The following is a 12,060-nucleotide window of genomic DNA, read 5'->3' as shown; positions in this document are numbered from 1 at the left end:
TTACAGGTATTGAAATTACAATTTTCAAATGCTAGATATCAATTGAGGTTAAAAAAGAAATTTACGGACACGTTTACAGTTTTAAACGTAAATTTTCATTTACGGACACTTTTTTCATTTACACACATCAAAAGCAATGACCTTGTCATGTTTATGTAATGGTTTACAGGTATAGAAATTACAATTTTCAAATGCTAGATATCAATTGAGGTTAAAAAAGAAATTTACGGACACGTTTACAGTTTTTAACGTAAATTTTCATTTACGGACACTTTTTTCATTTACACACATCAAAAGCAATGACCTTGTTGTCATGTTCATGTAATGGTTTACAGGTATAGAAATTACAATTTTAAAACGCTGGATATTCATTGAGGTTGTTTTTTCTCTTTTTGTACTGATGCTTTCCGACGGTTCTGTATTTTTTTTCCTGGTGTACCGGCTTCGATGTCTTGGATCACATTTGCAATCTGCAAAGCATTGTTTTTTAAATCACATTTTACCTGACTTCTGCTACTTTCTGTGTCTTGGATGTTTTCTTGTTTTTTTAGTTTATTAATTTTTATTTGGTTTTGCTTTATCCTTGTCTTTTTCTAACCTTCCCTTAGCCCCTTACCTAGAGTGGCTTTATGCCTTGTTTGGGGGGATTTACATTTTTAAAAAAGATGTCCGTTGACACTTCAAATTTCAGCTTTCTACAACACCTGGAAGGTACTGAACATTAGTGTCAGTCAGTCAGGCAATCAGTCAGTCAGTCAGTCAATTAGTCAGTCAGTGAGGGTTAGAAAGAGCTTTATATATTAGATAATTTATTTCCCTTTTATATACATTCGGCGACGCCTTTCTGTTGTTTCCTTTCCATGATCTTTTAATATAAAGATTCGATTTAAATTTCACAGGATACTCTCACATCGGTGCCACAAACCACCAGTGGTGATTCGGATGTGCCAGAAGGTGATTTACGTGTTTGAATAACTTCGAAATTAAGATAAATACCTATTTATTCTGAGTGTAGAATTTAAATTTGCACGTATTCGGCCAGAAACCTTTATTTGTTGCCCTCCACAATGCGTAACTCAATGCTCACGTCTATTCCTTCATTCCACGATCTTTTGTCTCCTGGAGAACCGTCTTTCTGAATCTGTTGTTTAGATCTCTTCCTTTTAGGATTTCAACTCTGCTCCATGCTGCCACCACGTGGTCTTCTATCAGTTACACAACTGAGCTCTACTTACCCACTGTGACCCTGTTCCCACCCATCTTTGTTGTCAATTTCCTCTCCTTGTACTGTGGTGCATCTGCTTATTGTTGTCCTGGTATTTTACTTTTGTCCCATTTTTGTTCGTTGAGCCATTGTTACCTCTGCCACTGAAGTTGGACGGAGTTTATGTTTTCACCCCTGTTTGGTTGTCGATTTGTTTGACTGTGAGCAGGATATCTGAAAAAGTTATGGATGGATTCGGATGACACTGGGTGGGCAGGTTGGGTGTGTGACAAGAACAAGCCGATTCGACTTTGGTGAAGATCAATATCCGGATATAAGAATTGTTAAGTGATTCTTCACCATTGAGAGATGGGGCAAACAACTGTATATAGAATAATATCTCAAAACTAGAACAATGCGACTGTGTCGCCAATATGCCTCCACATAGTCCCAGAATGGGTAGATGCCATCACTCTGCATATGCATGGGTAGTGGATCACGTTTGTGAAGTTTCGTGCTTATTGGATAAGGTTCATTTTTCTATCCAAGATGGCTGCCAAACCACGTGACCTATGACATCATAATTTTCAAACTATATGCAACAGTGCTGTTAGATGATATTTGTAAAATTTCGCATCGATAGGGTTCACAGTTTCAGAGATATAATTATTTAATATTTTCCTTCAATCCAAAATGGCTGACAAACCATGTGACCTATGATGTCATAAATTTAATATTTCAATAGAAATGGGTCATAGATCATGTGCATGAAATTTCAGATTTTTAGGATAAGGAATTCGATTAAAACATTTTTGGCTGGTATACCACTTCACCTATGATGTCATTATTATCATACTTTTGTTCCCCATTGAGAGTACTTGACAATGTGCCAAGTTTCAATTTTTTCCATTCAGCGGTTTCCGAGAAATAATTTTTTAATTATTTGCTTTTAATCCAAGATGGCTGCCATACCACGTTACCTATGACGTCACAATTGTCATAAAAGCATTCTGCATGGGTGTCACTCCTACACTGAAAGTTTCGTCTCAATCAGACATATGGTTGCTGAGAAAAACGAGGTTTAGCCCGGATGGACGGACGGACAACCCGAAAACATGATGCCTCTCGCGACTTTGTCGGCGGAGGCATAGAAATATGGAACGATTATGGCAAAACTTGGTGGACGAGTTGGTTTGGTGTTAAGAATAAGCCGATTCGATTTTGGTTCATGTCCGGATGCAGATCCAGCCTATCAGTGAGATACAAAACGTACTGTCTAGCCTGGTGGAGGTATGCGCTCCACCGAATGCTGTTCTAGTCCCTGCTGCGCTTCTCTTCCATCAGCCTCCATACCTGTATAATCATTGTACTCCCTCCAGCAGTGCAACAACGTTTTTTCTTCTTCGAAATATTTCCTGCCCTTGACCTTTGCTTCATATTGACAACTTTGGAGTTCTTTATACAATGAACTAGACTCATTGACGACGTCAACGACAACGGTCAGCAAGTTCACAGACTACTGAAGGGTATGGCAGGATGAACATGATGGGGAATGAGGAACAACACATGGAATGAGTAACATTCGGCCAGACAGGAACAGAATAGTCCTTTTTAATTTACTGATTATACGTTTTAATGATTTTTAAGAGGACATCTTCTGTATGCAGCACTTTAAAGATGGGGTGTGGATGCGTTGCTGATGTATCGTGCCCTCAGTAGGTCAGAGCAGGAACTTGTAAAATGTTCAGAGTGCCAGAAATAGTTCACCGACTCTTGGCAAAGGACACTGAGGGAACTTCAATATCCACCAACTAATGCTGGTGGACCTGAAAACCAGTTTAATGCACATCCGAGGGATGGCGCACACATTGATGCCTCCCGGGCATGCGAAACAACAGGATGACAGAACATCTATCGGGACGCCTCTTCATGGTGGTTGTACCCCCCCCCCCCCCCAACTAAAGTCGGGGGCAAATCTTCCCCATTCTTCCCTGCTGCCCAGATTCCTTTGGGCAGCGCAGTCACAAAGTGCTGATCGGTCCCCATGGACCGGCCCTCTACTTCTCCCTCTCCCTCTGTCCCTCTCTCCCTCTCTCCCTTTCTCCCTCCTTCCCTCCCTCCCTCTCTCCTTCTCTCCCTCCCTCCCTCTCTCCCTCTCTCCCCCTCTCTCCTTCTCTGTCTTTCTCTCTTTTCTTTTCCTCTCTCTCTTTCTTTTTCTCTCTCTTTTTCTCTCTAACTCTCTCGTGGCCCCGACTTTGTGAAGGTGGGGTACACCATCCTGGATGTGGGGGATCTCTGAACTCTCGGCCGCTCCTGGGAGATCAATCAGCTGTCTCCGTGCCACAAGCCTGTTCAAGAGAACTGTCTGGGGTTATACAACAACAATCGGATTACAGTTTATAGCTGGGTCAAATTTCGAACCCAGGTTAAACAGCTTAGAGGAAAGCGTGCTACCCATTCAGGCCTAATGACACCTGTGCACAACGAAGTGCACAATCAATAAAGCATGAATCACCAAGCATATGAATCCGCTACTAAGAGCCAAAAATAACCCTTGGAATTGTAGCAAGCACCAACAGAGAAGAAGCAGAAAGTTTATTTCCTGCACAACATTCAAATTGACATTCATCACACCACTCGCACTGAAGTCAGCTGGCATCTACTCTAAAGCCACGTGGTCTTTTAATGATTACTTAAATCCAACGAAGTACGCAATCAACAAAGCATAATATGACCAAGTATGGTCATTTGAATTCCTTACTGAGACTCAAACATATCACTTGGAATAGTAATCGAGTCTGGCATCGTGTTCTACATGGCAAGCCAGCCACCTGTGGCATACAAGGCCACCTTCAAACTTGGCTTTCTCACTTCCCCCACTCACGCAGTCCGCGTCTTGCTATCAATGGAACCCTGAATGAAGACCCTCTCCTCTCCCAGTGGGTGCTGGAGTGCTGAAAGGCAATCTCTTTCGCAAACTCTTGCTCATCGTGTTCATCTTCTGCATAATGATGCTGAAAGGCATCTTCTGATGCTCTGAAAAACGCTCTCTTTGTTTTTGCATAAGACTCTACATTGTGTAGTACAGTACCCGGTATGACTGAGACGCAGGCGGCCACTGCATCATTCTTTGATCTAGAATTGATTAGAAGCTGGCCTGATGTATGGAACATGTTTTTGAATCCTGGCAAGTCTCATCTTCTTGTTCCAGAACGATCATCAAAGAAACCTACCGATCAATTTATATGGTCAATCACTGGATGAAATTTGGTTTATATTAAACTTTGAGGCCTCACCGTTAGGCATGACATCTCCTGGGCCTAACACATTGCAAAGCCGGACTCCAAAGCCAGCCACAGCAGACTGGGCGTCCTCCGTCGATCCAAGTCTTTCCTTGGAAAATCAGACCCACTCACATGTACCAGTCTGTAGCTCATTGGAGCACTGCTACAGCCTGGAGTCCCAGCATCACATCTTTCTCTCCTTGATTCTGTGGAATCTAAAGCTCTCAATATTTTCGGAATCTCCTGCGATGAAGCCGAAGCTCCAGGTCTGTTTGTCTCACATCACAGACAGGTCGGCCTCTATGATTTTACCACCTCTTTGCAAATATTACTCCTGCTCTCTCAGGTCTGACACCACCCGGCAACTGTAGGATACGTGGATGCTTCGAGTAACCCTGTCCTGGTTAAACTTCCAAAATCCCAGCTGAGTGCACACCTCCTTTGTTCCTCGCTCCTTGCATCCATAGACCTTCCAGTGATTGTTTTCCCACTCTTTCCTTTAGGCTTCAAGCAGCCAGTGCAGAGCCACCTCAAGTCATCCCCCACCCTGACTCCCATCTTTATTACTGCCATTAACAATTCCTAAACCAATCCTCTTACTTTCTGGCATCAATGTTTCCTCCTTTCTCTTTCTCTCTCTCTCTCTCCCTTTCTTGTTTCTTTATTCCCTTGCTGGTTGTACTGAATTGTTGCCCCGCTACCACACTGTCAATTCAACTTTGCTCTTCCATAATCCTTGCTCTTATAAAGAAAATTAATTAATTAATCTGAAAGAAGAGCCATCTGTATGTAGAGTTGGTAGATTCATGATGGATGATGCAAAGTATATATGTTTAATTTGTAAGAACCTGGGTCAAGTGAGGCAGAGTATGTCTTATGAGTATCTACCAGCAGACCAAAAAATCTCTCATTTTCCAATTATTTATTTGGTTTCTTGAACCTTCAAGAAAATGCCTTCCATTGGATATACTCTTCTTCCGAAAGCCCATTCTCATCAATCGAGCAAGTTGAGCAGAGGTCCTTTTCGACCTGGCTTCTATCGTCAATGAATCAGTGTCTATTCGACAATTTAGAAATACTGACTTCACAAAAACATACTCATGCTATTGACTTTGTGTCAGTCGCTAAATGATTTACTCGACTCGATGACAACCCCCACCAATTATACATTTTGGCAACTTCTCCACATTGAGTTTCCATAAAAATGAAGATATACAGTCCTTCAGTTGCAAATATGAGAATACAGCTGAGAGCTTTCTTCGATGTTTTTTTTCTGTGAATGAAATCAAACTAAAGTGTTTTCCTCAACAATTTATTGCTCAATAGTGGACATTTTCATCCAAATTTAGGCTGCTGACTGAATGGGGTTTAGCTCAGGTTGAATGGGGGAATACCCTGTGTCCTCTCATGGGACCAAAACTATAAATAGCACAATATCTCAAAAAGCTGTGGACGATTGATAACAAAACTCGGTGGATGAATTGGGTAGGTATCAAGAATAAGCTGATTCCATTTTGGTTCAGGTCCAGGTGCAGATCCGGCCCAGCAGTGGGATACAAATCGTAAACTGTTCAGCCTGGCGGAGGTTTGTGCTCTACCGAGTGCCGTTCTCATTGTACACCACTCCTTTTCTATTCCATCTCCAGGCGCTGCATGATGTCCGGTATGCACCAAATGACATGCACCAAAAGTACTCAGTACTCAGTTTTCACGACATTTGTTTTTTTCTTGTTTATTTGTTTGTTTGTCCATATCTCCGCCATCCTTTTTTATTTATTTTTATTTCGTTTTGTTTACAGGATCGAGGTCCGTGTAGACACGTGTTAGCGTGAAAAAGCTAACATTTATCACACAAAAAATCAAACAGACACACAAAGTATATAACAAGGGGAGCGGTAGACAAGATGGGGAGAGAAAGGGAAGCACACAAACACAACATTTGAGAGCAGGGACATCGGGAGATCTGTGGGAGGGAGAGGGCTAGGGGGGAGGAGGCGTGGGAAGGGGAGGGGGGGGGGTGAGAGAAGTATAAAACACAAGGACATTGCAAGGACTTCCAGGAAAGAAGTTGGTATTTCAAAAAAGTTGATCTGAGGTGAAATTAGCGGGGGTAGAAAACATCAAGGTTTTGGATGGGGGAAGAGGAGAGATGGTGGTGAACAGCTGTTTTAAAGACCTGGAGGGAGGAGTGGGATTGAACAGACTGAGAGAGTTTGTTCCAGAGGTGGGAGAAAAGAGGAATGAAGGAGTGAAGGTGAACAGAGAGCCTTGATTTTGGCAGTTTAACTATAAGAGGGTTGCAGGCAGATCTTGTGCGACCTGTAGGAATATTTGGAGGACAGAGCCCAGAGAGAGCTGGGGGATCAAGGCCGGAGAGGAGTCGGTAGAAGACAGAAAGACCACCAACCTGCCTGCGGTGAGTAAGTGAAAGGCCCTCGGAGTTAGCTTCATCGCGGGAGATTCCAATGATTCTGAAAGCTTTGGTTTCAACAGCGTGAAGCCGAGCTAGGTGTGAGGCAGGAGCACCGGCCCAGAGGGGAGAACAGTATTCCATTGAGCTGCAGATGAAAGCCTTGTATGTGATGAGGAGCTCGGGTGTGCCAAGGAACGACTTCGCACGACGGAGGATGCCCAGTCGGCGACTGGCTTTGGAGGCCAGATTTGAAATGTGGTTTTCCCAGGAAAGAACATGGCAGATAGTGAGACCCAAAAGCTTCAGTGACAGAACTTCTTGGAGAGGATTATTGAGAAAGTAGATGGGAGGGTTGTCCAGTCAGTCTTTTCGGAGAGACATAGTAAGAGTGTGAGATTTGTCAGGATTGAAAGACATGTTTCACTTGTTTGACCAGTCTGTGATTTTGTCCAGGTCTGCAGAGAGTGAGGAGGCTGCAGACTGCCGATCTGAGGGATGAGCGGCAGAGAGTGGAGTCATCAGCAAAGAGATAGAGAGTATTTTCAAGAGAGAGAGATCATTGATGAAGACCAGAAAAGCACAAGGCACAGAACACTGCCTTGGGGAACTCCAGCCTGAACAGGAACGGGAGATGAGAGAAATCCATTCAGGGCCACACGTTGACTACGACTAGAGAGGACGTCCGCAAGCAATGCGTGGAGATTTTCAGGGATACCATAGGAGGGGAGTTAGGTGAGCAGAGCGGGGTGCCAGACCGTATCGAAGGCACGTGATATGTCAAGGGAGACAGCTCTAATTTCCTGTTTGGCATTGAGGACCTCCATCCATTGTTGAGACAGCAGAAGCAGCAAGTCCAAGTAGAGTGACCTGGTCTGAAACAAAATTGATGATCAGAGATCAAGCCATTGGAGAAGAGGAAAGATTTGATATCCGAAGCAATGATGGATTCCATGACTTTGCTGATAATTGGGAGAAGGCTGATTGGTCTGTAGTTGCAAGGATCTGTTTTTGCACATTTTTTGTGTAAAGCGGTGATGTTGGCTGATTTCCAAGCTGATGGCAGATGACCTTGAGCAAAAGAGAGGGTTAAGAGAACAGAGAGAGGGAGTAAAAGAGCGGCAGAGCAGGATTTTAGGACCCGTGGGCTGATGCCGTCAGGTCCAGTTGCAGAATCAGAGTCGAGGGCTGACAGAAACTTTTCCACCTTGTCAGGAGGAAAGGACACAGAGTCCAGGAGCAGCTGGGTACGACTGGGTACGGTGGGTACAGAAAGGGATGGGTTTGGGACACAAGATTTAGAGGCAAACACAGAGTTGAGGCATTCAGGTTTTCACGTAAGGAGTCAGCTGTGTAGCCGTTTGAGGTAAGGGAGGGCATGGAGGGTGAACAAACACCAGAAACAGATTTGACCAGATGCCACCAGGATTTGGAAGAGGGAGACAGGTTTGAGAGTTCGGTCTTGAGAGTGGAGAGATATTGTTTCCTGGCTCGCCTGAGGGTGGACAGACATTTGTTTCGGGCTTTGTGAAAGGAAATGAGATTTCCTTCCATTGGATTTGCTTTCCAGGAGGCGAAGGCAAGTTGTTTCTGGGCAACTGCCTCACCACAGGATTCCATGTACCATGGAATTTGTCATGGTATGACAACTGAAGACGATATTGGATAAATCTGTGCATGAGAGAGAGCAGTTTACTTTGGAAGAATTCCCAGGATGAGTTGATGTCAGAGGCGGTAGAGATGGGAGACCAGTCCAGATGATTGATGGCTGCTTGAAGACCGTGCCAGTTGGCCTGAGTGAAATGCCAGACTTGTCGACGCTGAGGAGGCTCTCTGAGAATGGTCAGAGAGATGTCCACTTTAACAAGCACATGATCAGATGAGCCGATTGGAGCAGAAGAAGTGCAGCAGACATTTGCAGGGAAGTTAGTCATAACCAAGTCCAGAAGAGAATATGCTCCGTTAACTGAGATCCGGGTTGGGAAATTGACAGATTGTGTCAGTCCCAGTGAGTCGCAGAAGTCCTTTGCTGAGGAGCCATGGCTGGTGAGAGGTACCCACACCCAGCTAACTGGCATGATGACAATTGAAATCACCACACATGAGGAAGAGAGAGTTGGGATGAGTAGATAGAAGTTGGTCCATATTATCAGACAGCGAGATGTTGATGGAGTCATCACTGTTTGGTGATGACTTTTTGTACTTTTTGTTTTGGTGATGTTTGATGTACAACACACATGAACAAAAGGTGGGATTTAAGGGGAAGCCATAGCCAGAGGTACTCCTGGGGGTGAGGTGGAGAGAGGGCAGTGCAGGGTGAGTGAGGAAGAGAGTTTTTGACAAAGATAGCAACCACACCTCTAGGATGAGGATCAGGTCTATCATACAGGAGGAGGGAGTAACCCGGGAGAGATAGTAAGGAATCAGAGACATCATGAAGGAGGAAAGTTTCTGTTAAGCAGATCAAGTCTGGTTTGTCAGAAGCAACCTGAATGTAGAAATCAGTCAAGTTTGAGCAAAGGCCCCGGATGTTTGAGGTCCATACCGTTAATGAAGAGGAACGGGAAGCATCGGATACAGAACAGGGGGGGGGGGGGGAGCGGGGTGTAGGGTAAGATGTGGAAGAGGAGGAAGAGGTAGGGAGAGCTGTTGAAATTGTGTCAGAGATTTCAGAATAGCTAGGAGAAAGGGAAGGATGTGGCAGACAAAAGGTTTGATGGTGATTGGGTGAGGCACAGTGAGGTGTTATTTGAGGGGGGGGGGGCAGAGCGAGGCAGAAGTTGGGGGAGATGGAGGTGAGAGTTAGAAGGAGGAAGAAGCGGGGAGGGCGGTTTGAGGAGGAGGAGTGAGAGGGGGAAAATGGAGAAAAATGAGGGTGGGGAGATTTGAAGGGGAGGGGCGAGGGGGAGTTTATGAGGGGAGGGGTTAGGGGGGAGTTTTGGAGGGAAGGGGCTAGGGGGGGATTTAAAAGGGATGGGAGATGGGTGAGATTTGGAGGGGAGGGGGGAGTTTAGGAGGGAATGGGTGAGGAGGAGTCTAGGAGGGGAGTGGTGTGGGGGGAGTTTAGGATGGAAGGGGCAAGGGGGGAGATTTGAAAGGGATAGGTGATGGGGAAGATTTGAAGGGGAGGGGTGAGTTTGGATTTTATAAAGTGTACGATTAATGGGAAATGAACATTTATTGCAAGATGAGTTTCTTGTGACCTTCGAGTCAAAGATACGTTTAAGGATGCTGGAGGGGGGGGGGGGGGTGGAGTGCAGGTGAGTTTTGGGAATGTAGGAAAGATTAACTGTAAGAGATGTAATTTTTTTTCGGAATGAATAGATTTGGTGAGCAAGTCAAAAGCAACCTTCTAAAGAAGAAGAAGAAAAAGGTGTTATAATATACGACAGAATGCAGCACTTCAGGGGAAAGTTTAAACAATTTAAAATTGAACAGTGAAAACTATCTGGGGAAATGGGGGTGAAACGCGTGGTCGAAGAACGAAGAAACGAATAAGAACAACGAATAAGAACCATGAATAAACGAATAAGAACAAAGAAGGAATTTTTTTTTGTTTTTGAGTTAAGATCTTAAACAAGGAAGTATAGGGTGAAAAGACTGGGAAAACTGAGAACGAAAGTAAATGGACCACAAACGACCGCTGAGAGAAAACAAAGCTCTAAGGTTGGAAACAATGGTACTTGGCCGCAAAAAACATGGCACGAAATAACCGACGATTTTTTTTATTCAGGTATGAAAGATTAACACCGAGAATCTTCCTTGGGACACACTATAGGTACACACACCGAAAGATAAATACAGTTTTGACAAAAATACAATTGTGAACAATTACTTAACTTCGAAAGCATGGAGAGCGTGTACAGCTTCGAAAAACCGTGCCCTCGCCGGCCAAACCGTGCCCTTGCCAGCCAAAAACCATGCCCTTTGAGCTGAAATTTGGGCACAACAGTGAGCATGTGCTTTGGCAAAAAATTTGTTTTTTTATTTTTTGATTAATTGATTAATTACTTAATTATAATCGATTTATTAAGTACATTTTTTTTTTCTCATCTGGGCAATATCTCAAGTAGCTTTTGAGCATGGAAGCTGATATTTGGACATGACAATGACAAAGTGATTTGGCTGTAAAGGGTATTTCTGATTTATTGATTTATCGATTAATTATTTAATTTTTCAATTGATTAATGATTTCATTATTTTATGATTATTATTTATTTATTTTCATTATTAAATACTTATTTCTTTCCTTTCTCCTCTGGGCAATATCTCAGGCACCATTTGAGCTAGGAAGCTGATGTTTGGACACGACAATGACCAAGTGATTTGGCTATAAAGGATATTTTTGATTTATTGATTAATCAATTAATCGATTAATTATTTCTTAATCAATTAATTATTCCATTTTTTGATTAATTATTTATTTAATTATTTTTCAAAAGGTTACAGCTTGATGAAACTGGTATTAGACAATTGATTAAGAAATAAATTATTTTACGATTATTATTTATTTATTTTAATTACACAATTAATCAATCAATTTTATTGCACACGTCTCCCTCCAAATACCGTCTCTATGTGCTGCATGGCGGCAATGCCGCACTGGAGGATATGTTATTTATTTATTTGGCATGGGGGCGGTGTCCTTTGAATGTATCGGTACTTGTTTATTTATGTGTTGTTTTAGGTTTGTGGGTCACAAGTGAATGTGCGATCGTATCGGGATCCTTATCCGCTCTTTATGCCAGAAGAAAATAAATGCAGAGGGTGATGAAAGTCATGAATAAGTGTCTTAGCACTTGTGGCAAAAACCACCATTGAATCATTCCCTCACTTTCCCTTCACCTGGGTGTGATTCAGTCAAAAGCAGTCTTAGGCAGCTTTAAGAGTAACATTGAGTTCAAATTTCAAAACCCTTTCCTCTTCGCCTTTCCAAGTAATTTAAAAAAAATAACCTCGGTGACTGATGCATGATTCGTGCTTTCATTGCATAAAATGTCCTGCCCTAATCCTAATTTTTTATTTTTTTTTAAGCTTTACTTTTTGACCAGAAAAGTACTGAATTGCAAAATAGTCTTAATTTGGATAATACTGGCAAATGCATTCAATTATTATTTCGGAAAACCTAGGGAATTGTTGTATTTATAACTTTAAGGCTGACA

Source organism: Myxine glutinosa, chromosome 1, assembly GCF_964187855.1.
Source record: "Myxine glutinosa chromosome 1, kmMyxGlut1.1, whole genome shotgun sequence".
In the NCBI taxonomy this organism is placed as follows: Eukaryota; Metazoa; Chordata; class Myxini; order Myxiniformes; family Myxinidae; genus Myxine; species Myxine glutinosa.
Note: the sequence above shows the minus strand (reverse complement) of the source record.